The 16,150-nt window shown below is 37.1% G+C and overlaps 1 non-coding gene across 1 annotated transcript; it reads left to right on the top strand.

The window, feature by feature from the left end:
- The first annotated feature begins 13,936 nt into the window (after positions 1 to 13,936).
- On the top strand, positions 13,937 to 14,040 carry LOC148554639 (small nucleolar RNA R71). The gene has a single exon (XR_015886877.1). It is a non-coding gene; the product is annotated as a small nucleolar RNA R71 (small nucleolar RNA).
- Positions 14,041 to 16,150: the final 2,110 nt, after the last annotated feature.

A 16,150-nucleotide genomic window follows, 5' to 3' on the forward strand; every position in this document is an offset into this window, starting at 1 on the left:
ATTACCCCTTATATTATGCTATGGTTTAAGTTATGCTTTACTGTTTTAGTTATGCTTTAAGATGAATCTTGCGATGGATATGAAGTTCTAGGATTGTCTCTGGCGTCCCGGAGTCTCATATCTTACATCACTGGGCACTGTTACCATATTGAGAACCTTCAGTTCTCATACCATATTCTGTTGTTGTTTTTCATATGCAGGTCGCAACCCACCTCGGTGAGTTGTTCTGATGGTGACAGAGCGGAGGATCCTAGATGTATATTTTGGAGTCTTTTTGTTTATTTTGTTTATATCTCTCATCTTTTGTATTTACTTTTGCCTAGAGGCTTATTTTGAGAGAAAAACTTGTATAAGCTGTTTTAACTTCCAAACTTCTGTATGGTCTGTATATAACTAGTCGGCTTAAACTCCACGAGCCGTGGCTAGATTCTTATACTATTATACTCTTGTATTTTGTTATATATATATATATATATATATATATATATATATATATATCTTGTGCGTTAAGTTTGTAGCTTCGTGTGCACGTTTTGCGATTTTCAAATCCTATTTTGAGCTGTATCCTTCATCGGGCTTCTAGAATATATTATTTCTTCTATATATTATAAGTATGAGCTTAGAACTGTCGCAACCTTTGATTAACCTTTGCTTTACGACGCGAGGTAAGGCTTAGGGTAATTAGGGTGTTACAATTCTAGTCTTTAGACACATATATATTAGAGTCATTCTATTAACGACATCCAACTAAAATAATGTCATCAAATTGAGCATTTAGAATCTGTACAAATGCAGACCATTCTCTTGTTAAATAAGCTTCATTATCTGCCATCCATATAATATAGCAAGGTATAAAATAGACACATCGAAAAACTAAATTGACATTTATTCCCATCAATGGTATTGCATTAATGCAGTAGAAAGCCAGTAGTTTTTGAAAAAAAATATAATATTTTATAAAATTATTTTTATTACGAAAAATTTAAAAGAAAAAATTTAAATACATAACTAATATTTGAAATTCCATCTCCAAAATTGACATAATTCTAACAAAATTGAACCTAAATTGAGAAAATTAAATCTCATTATATGCTCAACTTCAAAGATTTTCGGATAGACATAGAAAGTATGGATGGGATGGAATTTGAACTTGACCTATAAAGCTCCTTAGAAGCAATTGTTCGATAGACGAAAAGAATAAGTTTGAGTAAGAATAATTATCAGATTATCAAAAGAATAATAATAGATTGGCTACATAAAAAAATATCATAAGAAAAATTATAATGTGTAGTTTAAAAGAATCAACTTCGATGAAAAACGAAGAATACATTCTTATTCTATGATGTAGTAAAAAAAAAATATTCCAGTCTCCACTCTCACTCTACGTTGAGCCACCGCCACTTCCGTCCAGCCAACGTTAGCCAGCTATGTTCTAAACCTTACTTTTGATTGCTTGAAGCATGATTAATTGTTGTAAAACTGTTTGCTTCAAGGCTGAAGCATGATTAATTGTTAAAAAACTGTTTGCTTGAAGCATGATTAAATGATTAATTGTTGAAGCTGATTAATTGTTGAAGCATGATTATTGATTAATTATTGAAGCTGATTGCTTGAAGCATGATTAATAATTTAATAATTGAATAATTGAATAATTGTTGAATAATTTTGGATAATTTTAGATGTTATTTGTTGAGATCATTAGGTAGTAGATTGCTGTAATATTGTAATTGGATTATATTGTTATTGCTCAGTTGAGTTTGTTATGAATCTGATTAGTGATTTTCTGAATGTGAAATCAATCAAAGAAATTGATTTTGTGCTGTTGTCAAAATTATTGCCAAAAATGAATTTGTTACTTTGCTGCTGTTTTTTAATTTATGAGTAAGCTCTTTTTTAATTTTTGTTGATAAATTTATTGATTTCAAAGTTTAAGGTGATTATTTGTTGTTGTGTTTTAATTTTAAACCAAATTGATGCTTTCAAAAAATTAACAAATAGCTCATGTCCCATGTTATTGATTTAGAGCAAGGAAATCATGAAGATGATGCTGTTGTTGGAGGTCTTGGGAGTGATGATGATGATGGTAGTGTATTTTTCTGATGCAAAAGACGGTGGTTCAAGCCATTCTCATTTCTAATATTTTTTACTTCATTCTTTAACTGCAAAATTTGATATTTGATGTTTTTTAATGCTGAATCTGATTGATTTTGTGGATATTTAGGCACCCTTTTGTTTATGATTCATAGAATTGAGAATTGGATTGTTTGGTACTGCTCTATATATATACTTGTTCTATGTCTTGGTGCTGAGTCTCACAAATATTTTCAATTATTTACAGCTATGGTTTTCTTCTTGAATAGGATTTTATTTTCCCAAAAGAAATCATGGAGAATTAGGATTGTGGATCTTTTAATTGAGTGATGAGTGTAAAGCTGAAGATGATGATGACAAAAGTGCTTAGAAACATATATTTTAAGAATGTTTTAAAAAATTGTTGAGTTTGTAAATTGATAAGATCATCTAGTTTTGGTGAGTTTATTTATATTTTGTTTATTATTTTAATATAAAATAATTTTTAGTTCAATCACGGTCAAATCGGTTGAACCTGTAAACCAATGAACTAGTAGTTAGAGCGGTTCGATGACCAGTTCAGTTTTCAGAACCTTGAGAAGTATGCATACTGGTACCATAATGCGCCACATCAGTATTCTTGGCACTAGAATGCTACTCGTTGTAGAATAATACTAGTATATATATTCGTGCGATGCACGAAAATTATTTTATATTTTATTTATATCTGAGATATTTTAACAAAAACATATTTTTTAACATATTTAATTTTAAACTAAGTTCAATTTTTTTTATTCATGCGAATACTAAATAATAATACATAACAAAGAAATTCACAAAATAATTAGATTAATTAAAAAAATATACAATAAATCAATGTATTAATTTCTATAAAAAGATGTGTATATACATTTTTTTAGTCTCCAATATTGATCGTTGCACATTTATAAATTGTATCTCTCTTCTTATATCAAATTAAATTTAAATATTATTTATATAAAATTTTCTATCCAACTGCCAAAAAAAATGAAAAACACAATTAACAACAAAAAGATATCAATTGATTAAGTAGTACTTGATCATTTTTATTTATCAAAGACTTCTCTATATATTTTGAAATGTGGCTTTAATTTTAGATGTATTTATAATTTATTTTGTGTAAAATAATATTATTTTATATGTATTCTGAATATTTGATGTAGTATTTTAAATGTGCTTATGACACATTCAAAATAATAAATAACAAAATTAATTTATCAACTAAATAGTATCACATCTTCTCTTTCATATCCAATTATATTCTAGTTTCATAGGCTTGTATTTGAATTTTTTTTTCGTGTGATTATTTTGTTGTAGTTTTTTTTATTATTTTACATATGTTCATAACATATCTAAAATAATAAGTTAACACAAAATATTTTTAATATACATCTAAAATTTATTTAAATTTATATTTATAATTTTTATCAAAAATAATTTTTAATATATCTAAAATTATAAAATAATACACAAAATACTTTTAATACACATTTAAAATTGGTTTGACTGCGACGCACCAAGAAAGCAAGCCAAAAAAACTGTCGTCGTGATTCCTTTTCTTTGTTAGTGTATAAGATTTTAAAAATTCTATTTTAATATAAAAAAGTTTTAAATTATTCAATATTATTTGTTACGTGAGTAACCTGATGTTAATGGGTTGGACTTGTGAAACTGGCCCACGTGTTGTGTGGAGATAGTCTCCGGCTAGAATTGTGTTTGGAAGCTGCCATCCGACTTGTATATGTGAAAGAATGGGGTGGTACCTGCAAAGACACTCCGATGCCTAAGTTAGCAAAGGGTTTTAGCAGGTTTAGAGAGTATTAGAATTTAGAGATACCTGAAGGGTGTCAGTGTATTTATAGTGGTGAACCAATAACCACCGTTGGAGTAGTTCCATCTTTTTAGGCGGATAACCGTCCATTTATCTTAGGGAAGTTGAGATATGGCTCTTGGAAGTGGGTTGAGAGATTTTAGGGGCAGTTACTTATTTGAATAAGGGTTATCTGCCAGCTAACCTTTGATCCCGACCTCCTTAGAGTGGAGTGTGTGTCTAACCCGACCTCTTCTGAGGAGATCAGTGAATGTCAGTCTTTGGATTGGGCCTTTTATTTAGACCCGGGCCTTAGTGTTGGGTCAGAGTATGAACAGTTCTCCTACTCGAGTCCGTTAGGAGTTTTGTATTTACACGTAGGGAGCGGTTACATTGGTAACGGCACGTATCTTTAATGATAGCCTCGTTTTATTGTTTTGCCCCTGGTGTATTTATAAATACTTTTCCCTCTCTTTCTTTTGTTTCTTTCGTTCTCTGAAATTTATTACTTCAGACCTGTATTTTCTCAAAGAGAAAGCTTTCCTAACCTCCCTCCTTGCTGTGACTGCTGTTGCTTCTGTTTTCTCTTTGCGTTCATCAACAAAGGTTATTTCTCTATCTTTCTCCTTTTATAATTTACGCATGATACCTTCTGCGTATTTAGAGGGAATTTTTGTATGCTGTGTAGTGAGTATGTTGATTTAGTCGTCCTTATTTCCTCGCCCTTGAGAGCAGTTGTTTAGACTTTTTAGAGGACCTAAGTATGACCCTCTCCCATTTTTCTTTGTAGGTCTCTTCGCCTTTTCATCTTTTTTACTGAAAAAGATGTCTTCTCAAATTTCCGAATGGGTAGATGTTACCGTTCTTGGGGAGGAACCTTTAGTGGATACAGACTACATTACTGACCTTCGTACCCACCATAGGGTTTGTGTTCTTGATGAAGATGAACCCAAGTACGAGTTGATTGCTCCGGGTCCTGAGGACAGGGTTTGTTTTGGGAGGGCTGCTGATGCTGACCCTCATTTCTTTTTTATGTACGAGAGTCTTTTTACCCGCCTGGAGATTTTTCTACCTTTCTCTGACTTTGAGATAGAGGTCCTAAACCACTGTCGAGTTGCCCCTACCTAGCTTCACCCCAATTCTTGGGGTTTTATGAAGATTTACCAGCTTGTTAGTCGAGACTTGGATTTTCCGACGTCTTTGAGGATTTTTTTTCTATCTCTTCCATATGATCAAGCCCTTCAGTGGGCAAAATAATAAGCAACAGTAGATCTCTTTTCGGGCCATTCAAGGTCGGAAGATTTTTTCCATCTTTGATGAGTCTTTTCACGATTTTAAGAACTTCTTTTTTAAAGTCCTAGCAGTGGAGGGTCACCATCCCTTCTTTCTTGATGAAAATTCTTCTCCCCGTTTTTCTCTATACTGGTTGGAGGCCTCTTCTATGGAGAAATACGGCCTGGATGACTTGGATGAGGTGGAGGAGGCTGTTGTGGGGTTCTTCCGAGAAGTTTGGGGAAGAGCCCCTTATTTGGATACAAAAAGATTTCTTCAGGGGTCTCCAAACTTTGTGCAGACCCAACTAGGTAGCTTTATTGTTGCCATTGATAGTTTCTGACTTTGACTTGTAGTAGTCTAACTCTTTTTGTTTCCTTCTTTTCAAAAATGGTGAAGAAAGGTTCCAGTTCCTCTTATCATAAGGTCCAGGATGCTAAGAGAAGGTCTCGGGCTTGAGTCGATACCGCCAGGGCTGCCGGCACTCTTCCTCCTCCCCCTCCTCCTCCCCCTCGTGATTTGGGGGCCTCTTCTCGCCCAATTACGGTAACTTCCACTTCTTCCTCTTCTCTTCCTTGTCATACCCTTCCTGCCCGATCTTTCCCTGAGCCTGAGAGGAAGAAGCGCAAGACTTCAGGATCAGGCGCTTCTTCCAGGGATTTTGATGGTCCCCAATTCGTTCAGAATCACATCTTTCCCCATACTCATATTAATATGGATGATGCTTCCGTTTGAAACCATCTTAATATCCTGGTTCAGGGGAGTGTTCGGGCAGCTGGGGTGTGCACAAAACTTCTTGATATTTTTTAGAAGAATCCCCTCAGCTCTTTGGGTTCTACCCATAAAATTGAAGAGCTGGAGGGGAGGATTCTCCTTTATCAGGAGGAAGAGAAAAGGCTTTTGGAGGAAGTCGCTGGTTTGAAGGAGGAGAGGTCCCAACTTCAAGAGCGGAAGAAGAAGTTGATGGCCCAATGTGCCATGGCGGAGGGCTTGAAAGAGAAGGAGGAGCAGAACTATATCAGGCTCTTTACCGACAACATTGACCTTTAGAGAAAGTTAGAGAAAGGTAGGGAGGCTTATCAGGATCTGGAGGACTCCGTGGCGGAGAGCTCGGAGGAGGCCTAGAGGATCTTTGAGGAGCAGGTAGGGGTCATTGCCCCTGGCCTGGACCTTTCTCCTCTTGATCCTGATAAGATTGTTGTGAACGGGGCTATTGTTTCTCCTCCCCGACCTGAGACAGATTTTGAGCTGAAGACCTGTGGACAAAGACTTGAAGAGTCTCCTCTTCGTGAGGATCAACAAGAGGGATTTCAGCCGACGTCTTCAGGCGTTCCAACTCCTGCCACTGAAGAGAATGCTCCGTCCTCTCCTGCTGCTGACCTAACCTCTCTACCTTCTGGTGATGCTGACCTTCCTGCTATTTAATTGATTTCTGGCTATTGTGGGGCCCGGCCTGTGGGCCCCTTCTTTGAACAATTTTATTATTATTTTATGTGGTGGTAGTTTGTTCTTGACATTTCCTGGCCTTTCATGGCCATAAACAAAAAATGCTTTAATTCTTGTTTCCCCCTTTTTTTGGATAAGGAGTTTTAAGTTTGTTAGCTGTGTGTATGCTTTTCGCAATTTTTTTGCTGTTAGGTTTTTTTATGACCATAAAATCCTTTTATCTGGGCAGGCTGTGCTTTGTCTAAATTTTCTTAGGTTTTCCAAAGATTTTGAGCCAGCTTCTACTTTTGATTTTTGATGATTTTCTTTTTTCTCTTTTTTGGATTCCTTATGAATTCAAATTTCTCTATCTAAATTGTTCTTAACTTAGGTTATTTTTGCGATGCATTTCAAGTTTCCTCGATTTTTTCCGACTTGTTAGTCGTTAAGTTTCTGAGTTATTATGATCTACTTTTATAACCTCTTTACACCGACTTGTGCCTCGTCGTTTTATCCTGCCGACCATGTAAGTCGGGCATGGGATTTTCACATTTTGTCGAGTTTAAGTCGGCGCGTTTCATAGGAAAAGGATAATAACTTAGTGGAATTTACAAAGAGATGTAGAAAAGGTCTTTATTTATGGATGATGCACGAAATTGTGATTCCTGGTAATGGCTCCAAAAACTTGGTGCTTTGATCTTAATTCATAATTTGTCACAACTTCGATATAACTAACCAGCAAGTGCACTGGGTCGTCCAAGTAATAAACCTTACGTGAGTAAGGGTCGATCCCACGGAGATTGTCGGTATGAAGCAAGCTATGGTCACCTTGTAAATCTCAGTCAGGCGGATAATAATTGATTATGGAGTTTTCGAAAATAAAGAAGAAAACAAGGATAGAAATACTTATGTAAATCATTGGTGAGAATTTCAGATAAGTGCATAGAGATGCTTTCGTTCCTCTGAACCTCTGCTTTCCTGCTGCCTTCATCCAATCAATCCTACTCCTTTTCATGGCTGGCTTTTTGTAAGGATGTCACCGTTGTCAATGGCTACTTTTAATCCTCTCGGGAAAATGGTCCAAATGCTTTGTCACAGCACGACTAATCGTCTGGAGGCATTACCCTTGTCGATGGCTGCATCCTATTCCTCTCTGTGAAAATGGTCTGATGCGCTGTCACTGCATGGCTAATCATCTTGGAGGTTCTCGATCATACTGGAATAGAATTTACTATCCTTTTGCGCTATCACTACACCCAGCACTCGCGAGTTTGAAGTTCGTCACAGTCATTCAATCCCAGAGTCCTACTCGGAATACCACAGACAAGGTTTAGACTTTCCGGACTCTCATGAATGCCGCCATCAATCTAGCTTACACCACGAAGATTCTGATTAGGAGATCCAAGAGATAATCATTCAATCGAAGGTAGAACGGAAGTGGTTGTCAGGCACGCGTTCATAGGGAATGATGATGATTGTCACGTTCATCACATTCAGGTTGAAGTGCGAATGAATATCTTAGAAGTGGAATAAGTTGAATTGAATAGAAAAACAGTAGTACTTTGCATTAATTCATGAGGAACAGCAGAGCTCCACACCTTAATCTATGGAGTGTAGAAACTCTACAGTTGAAAATACATAAGTGAAAGGTTCAGGCATGGCCGAATGGCCAGCCCCCAAAACGAGATCACCGGATCAAAAATACAATCCAGGATGTCTAATACAATAGTAAAAAATCCTATTTATAATAAACTAGCTATTAGGGTTTACAGAAGTAAGTAATTGATGCATAAATCCACTTCCGGGGCCCACTTGGTGTGTGCTTGGGCTGAGCTTGAATGTTACACGTGCAGAGGCTCTTTCTGGAGTTGAACGCCAGCTTTTGTGCCATTTTGGGCGTTGAACTCCACTTTGCAACTTGTTTCTGGCGCTGGACGCCAGAATTGGGCAGAGAGCTGGCGTTGAACGCCAGTTTGCGTCGTCTAAACTCGGGAAAAGTATGGACTATTATACATTGATGGAAAGCCCTGGATGTCTACTTTCCAACGCAATTGGAAGCGCGCCATTTTGAGTTCTGTAACTCCAGAAAATCCACTTTGAGTGCAGGGAGGTCAGAATCCAACAGCATCAGCAGTCCTTCTTCAACCTCTGAATCTGATTTTTGCTCAAGTCCCTCAATTTCAGCCAGAAAATACCTGAAATCACAGAAAAATACACAAACTCATAGTAAAGTCCAGAAATGTAAATTTAACATAAAAACTAATGAAAACATCCCTAAAAGTAACCAGATTCTACTAAAAATATACTAAAAACAGTGCCAAAAAGCGTATAAATTATCCGCTCATCACAACACCAAACTTAAATTGTTGCTTGTCCCCAAGCAACTGAAAATCAAATAGGATAAAAAGAAGAGAATATACTATAAATTCCAAACTATCAATGAAACATAGCTCCAATTAAATGAGCGGGACTTGTAGCTTTTTGCCTCTTGAATAGTTTTGGCATCTCACTTTATCCACAGAATGATTGGCATCTATAGGAACTCAGAGTTCAGATAGTGTTATTGATTCTCCTAGTTCAGTATGATGATTCTTGAACACAGCTATTTTATGAGTCTTGGCCGTGGCCCTAAGTACTTTGTTTTCCAGTATTACCACCGGATACATAAGTGCCACAGACACATAATTGGGTGAACCTTTTCAGATTGTGACTCAGCTTTGCTAAAGTCCCCAATTAGAGGTGTCCAGGGTTCTTAAGCACACTCTTTTTTTTTTTTTGCTTTGGACCTTGACTTTAACCGCTTAGTCTCAAGTTTTCACTTGACACCTTCACGCCACAAGCACATGGTTAGGGACAGCTTGGTTTAGCCGCTTAGGCCAGGATTTTATTCCTTTAGGCCCTCCTATCCACTGATGCTCAAAACCTTGGGATCCTTTTTATTGCCCTTGCCTTTTGGTTTTAAGGGTTATTGGCTTTTTGCTCTTGCCTCTTGGTTTTAAGAGCTTTGGCTTTTTCTGCTTGCTTTTTCTCTCTTTTTTTTTCTATATATATTTTTTTTGCTCTCTTTTTTTCTTTTTTTTTCTGCAAGCTTTGTTCTTTGCTGATTTTTATTGCTTCAAGAATCATTTTTATGATTTTTCAGATTATCAAATAACATGTCTCCTTGTCATCATTCTTTCAAGAGCTAACATATTTAACATTCATGAACAACAACTTCAAAAGACATATGCACTGTTCAAGCATTCATTCAGAAAACAAGAAGCATTGTCACCACATTAATATAATTAAACTAAGTTCAAGGATAAATTCGAAACTCATGTACTTCTTGTTCTTTTGAATTAAAACATTTTTCATTTAAGAGAGGTGATGGATTCATAGGACATTCATAACTTTAAGACATAGTTACTAAATACTAATGATCATGTAATGAAGACACAAACATAGATAAGCACTTAACATAAAAAACAAAAAACAGAGAAAGTAAGAACAAGGAATGAGTCCACCTTAGTGATGGTGGTGTTTCCTTCTTGAGGAACCAATGATGTCCTTGAGCTCTTCTATGTCTCTTCCTTGTCTTTGTTGCTCCTCCCTCATTGCTTTTTGATCTTCTCTTATTTCATGAAGGATGATGGAGTGCTCTTGATGTTCTACCCTTAATTGTCCCATGTTGGAACTTAATTCTCCTAGGGAGGTGTTTATTTGCTCCCAATAGTTTTGTGGAGGAAAATGCATTTGAGGCATCTCCGGGATCTCATGGTGATGAGCTTCATGCGCCTCTTGAGCTCCATGAATGGGCTCTCTTGCTTGCTCCATCTTTTTCTTAGTGATGGGCTTCTCTTCCTCAATGTGACTGTCTCCTTCTATGAAAGCTCCAGCTGAGTAACATAGATGGCAAATAAGATGAGGAGAAGCTAGCCTTGCCCCAGGGGAGGGCTTTTCGGCTATTTTGTAGAGTTCAAGGGAGATGACTTCATGAACTTCTACTTCTTCTCCAATCATGATGCTATGGATCATGATGGCCCGGTCCACAGTAACTTCAGATCGGTTGCTAGTGGGGATGATGGAGCGTTGGATGAACTCCAACCATCCTCTAGCCACAGGCTTGAGGTCCAATCTTCTTAGTTGAACCGGCTTGCCTTTGGAGTCAATCTTCCATTGAGCTCCTTCCACACATATGTCCATAAGGACTTGGTCCAACCTTTGATTAAAGTTGACCCTTCTAGTGTAGGGGCGTTCATCTCCTTGCATCATGGGCAAGTTAAACACCAACCTCACATTTTCCGGACTAAAATCTAAGTATTTCCCCCGAACCATTGTAATATAATTCTTTGGATTCGGGTTCTTACTTTGATCATGGTTCTTAGTGATCCATGCATTGGCATAGAACTCTTGAACCATTAAGATGCCGACTTGTTGGATGGGGTTTGTTAGAACTTCCCAACCTCTTCTTTGGATTTCATGTCGGATCTCCGGATACTCATTTCTCTTGAGCTTGAAAGGGACCTCGGGGATCACCTTCTTCTTGGCCACAACATCATAGAAGTGGTCCTGATGGGCTTTGGAGATGAACCTTTCCATCTCCCATGACTCGGAGGTGGAAGCTTTTGTCTTCCCTTTCCCTTTTCTAGAGGATTCTCCGGTCTTAGGTGCCATCAATGGTAATGGAAACACAAAAAGCTTATGCTTTTACCACACCAAACTTAGAATATTGCTCGCCCTTGAGCAAGAGAAGAAAGAATAGATGAAGAAGAAGAAGAAAATATGGAGGAGAGGGGGGAGGTGTGTTTCGGCCAAGAAGAGAAGAGAGGGTTGTGTTGTGTGAAAATGAGGAAGAATGGAGGGCTATATATAGGGAATGGAGGGGGTTAAGTGTCGGCCATATGGGTGGGTTTGGGTGGAAAATTGATTTTGAATTTTGAAGGTAGGTGGGGTTTATTGGGTAGGTTTATGGGGAAGAGTGGGTGGATGTGAGTGGTGAAGGGTTAATAGGGAAGAGGGATGGAGGTGATAGGTGAAGGGTTTTGGGGAAGAGTGTTTATTGGGAAGAGAGGATGATTGAGAAGAGAGAAGAGAGTGAGTGGAGGTAGGTGGGGATCCTGTGGGGTCCACAGATCCTGAGGTGTTCAAGGATTTACAACCTTGCACCAAATTAGGCATGTAAAATGCCCTTGCACACAACTCTGGGCGTTCAGCGCCAGGTTGGTGCCCATTTTGGGCGTTCAACGCCCATTTGTTGCCCATTTCTGGCGTTGAACGCCAGAACCATGCTTGTTCTGGGCGTTCAGCGCCAGCTCTTCTCCAGGGTGCAATTCTAGCGTTCAGCGCCCAGATGCTGCCCATTTTGGGCGTTCAGTACCCAGATACTGCCCATTTTGGGCGTTCAGCGCCAGAACCATGCTCTGTTCTGGCATTGAACGCCAGACAGGTGCTTCCTCCAGGGTGTGATTTTTCTTCCGCTGTTTTTGATTCTGTTTCTAAATTTTTCATTTATTTTGTGACTCCACATGATCATGAACCTAAGAAAACATGAAAAACAAAAAATAAAATTAGATAAATAAACATTGGGTTGCCTCCCAACAAGCGCTTCTTTAATGTTAATAGCTTGACAGTGGGCTCTCATGGAGCCTCACAGATGTGCAGAGCTTTGTTGAAACCTCCCAACACCAAACTTAGAGTTTGGATATGGGGGTTTGACACCAAACTTAGAGTTTGGTTGTAGCCTCCCAACACCAAACTTAGAGTTTGACTGTGGGGGCTTTGGTTGACTCTGCTTTGAGAGAAGCTTTTTCTGCTTCCTCTCCATGGATGCAGAGAGAGATCCTTGAGTTGTAAACACAAGGTTGTCCTCATTTAATTGAAGGATCAATTCTCCTCTGTCCACATCAATCACAGCTCTTGCTGTGGCTAGGAAAGGCCTTCCTAGGATGATGGATTCATCCTCTTCCTTTCCAGTGTCTAGGACTATGAAATCAGCAGGGATGTAAAGGCCTTCAACCTTTACTAACATGTCCTCTACTTGTCCATAAGCCTGTTTTCTTGAATTGTCTGCCATCTCTAATGAGATTTTAGCAGCTTGCACTCCATAGATTCCCAGTTTCTCTATTACAGAGAGGGGCATGAGGTTTATCCCTGAACCAAGGTCACACAGAGCCTTTTCAAAGAGCATGGTGCCTATGGTACAAGGTATTATGAACTTTCCAGGATCCTGTTTCTTCTAAGGCAATGTCAGTTGATCCAGATCACTTAGTTCATTGGTGAACAAGGGAGGTTCATCTTCCCAAGTCTCAATACCAAATAATTTGGCATTCAGCTTCATGATTGCACCAAGGAACTTGGCAACTTGCTCTTTAGTGACATCCTCATTCTCTTCAGTAGAGGAATACTCATCAGAGCTCATGAAGGGCATAATGAAGTTTTAATGGAATCTCTGTGGTCTCTAGATGAGTCTCAGATTCCTTTGGTTCCTCAGAGGAAAGCTCTTTATTGATCACTGGACGTCCCAGGAGGTCTTCCTCACTGGGATTCACGTCCTCTCCTTCCCTTACAGGTTCGGCCATTTTGGTAATATCAATGGCCTTGCACTCTCTCTTTGGATTTTCTTCTGTATTGCTTGAGAGAGTACTGGGAGGGATTTCAGTGATGTTCTTACTCAGCTGGCCCACTTGTGCCTCCAAATTTCTAATGGAGGACCTTGTTTCATTCATGAAACTCACAGTGGCCTTAGATAGATCAGAGACTAAGTTTGCTAAGCTAGATGAATTCTGCTCAGAATTCTCTGTCTGTTGCTGAGTGGATGATGGAAAAGGTTTACTATTGTTAAACCTATTTCTTCCACCATTACTAAAGCCTTGTTGAGGCTTTTGATCCTTCCATGAGAAATTTGGATGATTTCTCCATGATGAGTTATAGGTGTTTCCATAAGGTTCACCTAAGTAATTCACCTCTGCTATTGTAGGGTTCTCAGGATCATAAGCTTCTTCTTCAGAAGATGCCTCTTGAGTACTGTTGGATGCAGCTTGCATTCCATTCAGACTCTGAGAAATCATATTGACTTGCTGAGTCAATATTTTGTTTTGAGCCAATATGGCATTCAGAGTATCAATTTTAAGAACTCCCTTCTTCATAGGCGTCCCATTACTCACAGGATTCCTCTCAGAAGTGTACATGAATTGGTTATTAGCAACCATGTCAATGAGTTCTTGAGCTTCTGCAGGCGTTTTCTTTAGGTGAATGGATCCACCTGTAGAAGTATCCAATGACATTTTAGCTAATTCAGACAGACCATCATAGAATATATCCAGGATGGTCCATTCTGAAAACATGTCAGAAGGACACTTTTTGGTCAGTCCTTTGTATCTCTCCCAAGCTTCATAGAGGGATTCACCTTCTTTCTGTCTGAAGGTCTGAACATCCACTCTAAGCTTACTCAGCTTTTGAGGAGGAAAGAACTTGGCTAGGAAAGCCTTGACCAGCTTATCCCAAGAGTTCAGGCTATCCTTAGGTTGATAGTCCAACCATATTCTAGCTCTGTCTCTTACAGCAAAAGGGAAAAGCATGAGCCTGTAGACTTCAGGATCTTACTCCATTAGTCTTAACAATATCACATATCTGCAAGAATTCAGTTAAGAACTGAAAAGGATCTTCAGATGGAAGTCCATGAAACTTGCAGTTCTGCTGCATCAGAGAAACTAATTGAGGTTTCAGCTCAAAGTTGTTTGCTCCAATGGCAGGAATGGAGATGCTTCTTCCATGTAAATTGGAATTTGGTGCAGTAAAGTCACCAAGCATTCTCCTTGCATTATTGTTGTTGGGTTCGGCTGCCATCTCCTTTACTTGTTCGAAATTTTCAATAAGGTTGTCTCTGGATTGTTGTAATTTAGCTTCTCTTAGTTTCCTCTTCAGAGTCCTTTCAGGTTCTGGATCAGTTTCAACAAGAATGCTTTTTCCTTGTTCCTGCTCATAAGAAAGAGAAGAGAACAAGAAAAGAAAAGGAATCCTCTATGTCACAGTAAAGAGGTTCCTTATTGTTAGTAGAAGAAGAAAAGGACTAGGGGTGAAGAAGAATGAAGAATCCAAACACAAGGGTAAGGATAGGAGCAATGATGTGAGATGAAGAGAAGTGTTAGTAGATGAATAAATAATTAGAAGGAGATGGGGGAGAAGGATTTTCGAAAATTTTTTTTTTTTGAAAAAGGGTTAGTGATTTTCGAAAATAGTTTTTGAAAAAGGTTAGTGGTTTTCAAAAATTAAAATTAAAAATTAAAATAATTAATTAATTAAAAAGAAATTTTGAAAAAGGGGGGAGATATTTTCGAAAATTAGAGAGAAAGAGAGAGAGTTAGTTAGGTAGTTTTGAAAAAGATAAGAAACAAACAAAAAGTTAGTTAGTTAGTTGAAACAAATTTTGAAAATCAATTTTGAAAAGATAAGAAGTTAGGAAGTTAGAAAAGATATTTTGAAATCAAATTTTTGAAAAAGATAAGATAAGAAGATATTTTTGAAAAGATATGATTGAAATTAGTTTTGAAAGAGATTTGATTTTTTTTTTAAATCACAATTAATGACTTGATTCACAAGAAATCACAAGATATGATTCTAGAACTTAAAGTTTGAATCTTTCTTAACAAGTAAGTAACAAACTTGAAATTTTTGAATCAAAAAATTAATTGGTGATGTTATTTTCGAAAGTTATGTGATAAAGATAAGAAAAAGATTTTTGAAAAATATTTTTATAATTTTTGAAAATAACTAAGAAAAATGAAAAAGATTTGATTTTTGAAAAGGATTTTGAAAAAGATGAGATTTTTAAATTGAAAATTTGATTTGACTCATAAAAACAACTAGATTTTTAAAATTTTTTGAAAAAGTCAATCCAAATTTTCGAATTTATGAGAGAGAAAAAGGGGAAGATATTTTTTTTATTTTTTTTTTTGAATTTTTAATGAGGAGAGAGAAGAACATGAAAATGATGCAATGCATGAAATTTTTAGATCAAAACAATGAATGCATGCAAGAATGCTATGAATGTCAATATGAACACCAAGAACACTTTGAATGTCAAGATGAACATCAAGAACTTATTTTTGAAAAATTCTTAATGCAAAGAAAACATGCAAGACACCAAACTTAGAAATCTTTAATGCTTAGACACTAAGATTTCAAGAATGCATATGAAAAACAAGAAAAGACACAAAACAAGAAAATATAAAGATCAAACAAGAAGACTTACTAAGAACAACTTGAAGATCATGAAGAACACTATGAATGATGCAATTTTCGAAAAATGCAAGATGAGTATGCAATTGACACCAAACTCAAAAATTGACTCAAGACTCAAGCAAGAAACACAAAATATTTTTTATTTTTATGATTTTATGATTTTTTTGTATTTTCGAAAATTATTTGAAAAAAAAAAATAAGGATTCCAAAATTTTTAATATGAATTCCAGGAATCTTCAATTCTTAGTCTAAAGTTCCAATCTGAGGGTTAGGCATGGCTTAATAGCCAGCCAAGCTCTAGCATGTAAATTACAT

This window comes from Arachis ipaensis, chromosome B6 (genome assembly GCF_059453495.1).
Source record: "Arachis ipaensis isolate K30076 ecotype BB chromosome B6, ASM5945349v1, whole genome shotgun sequence".
Taxonomy (NCBI): Eukaryota; Viridiplantae; Streptophyta; class Magnoliopsida; order Fabales; family Fabaceae; genus Arachis; species Arachis ipaensis.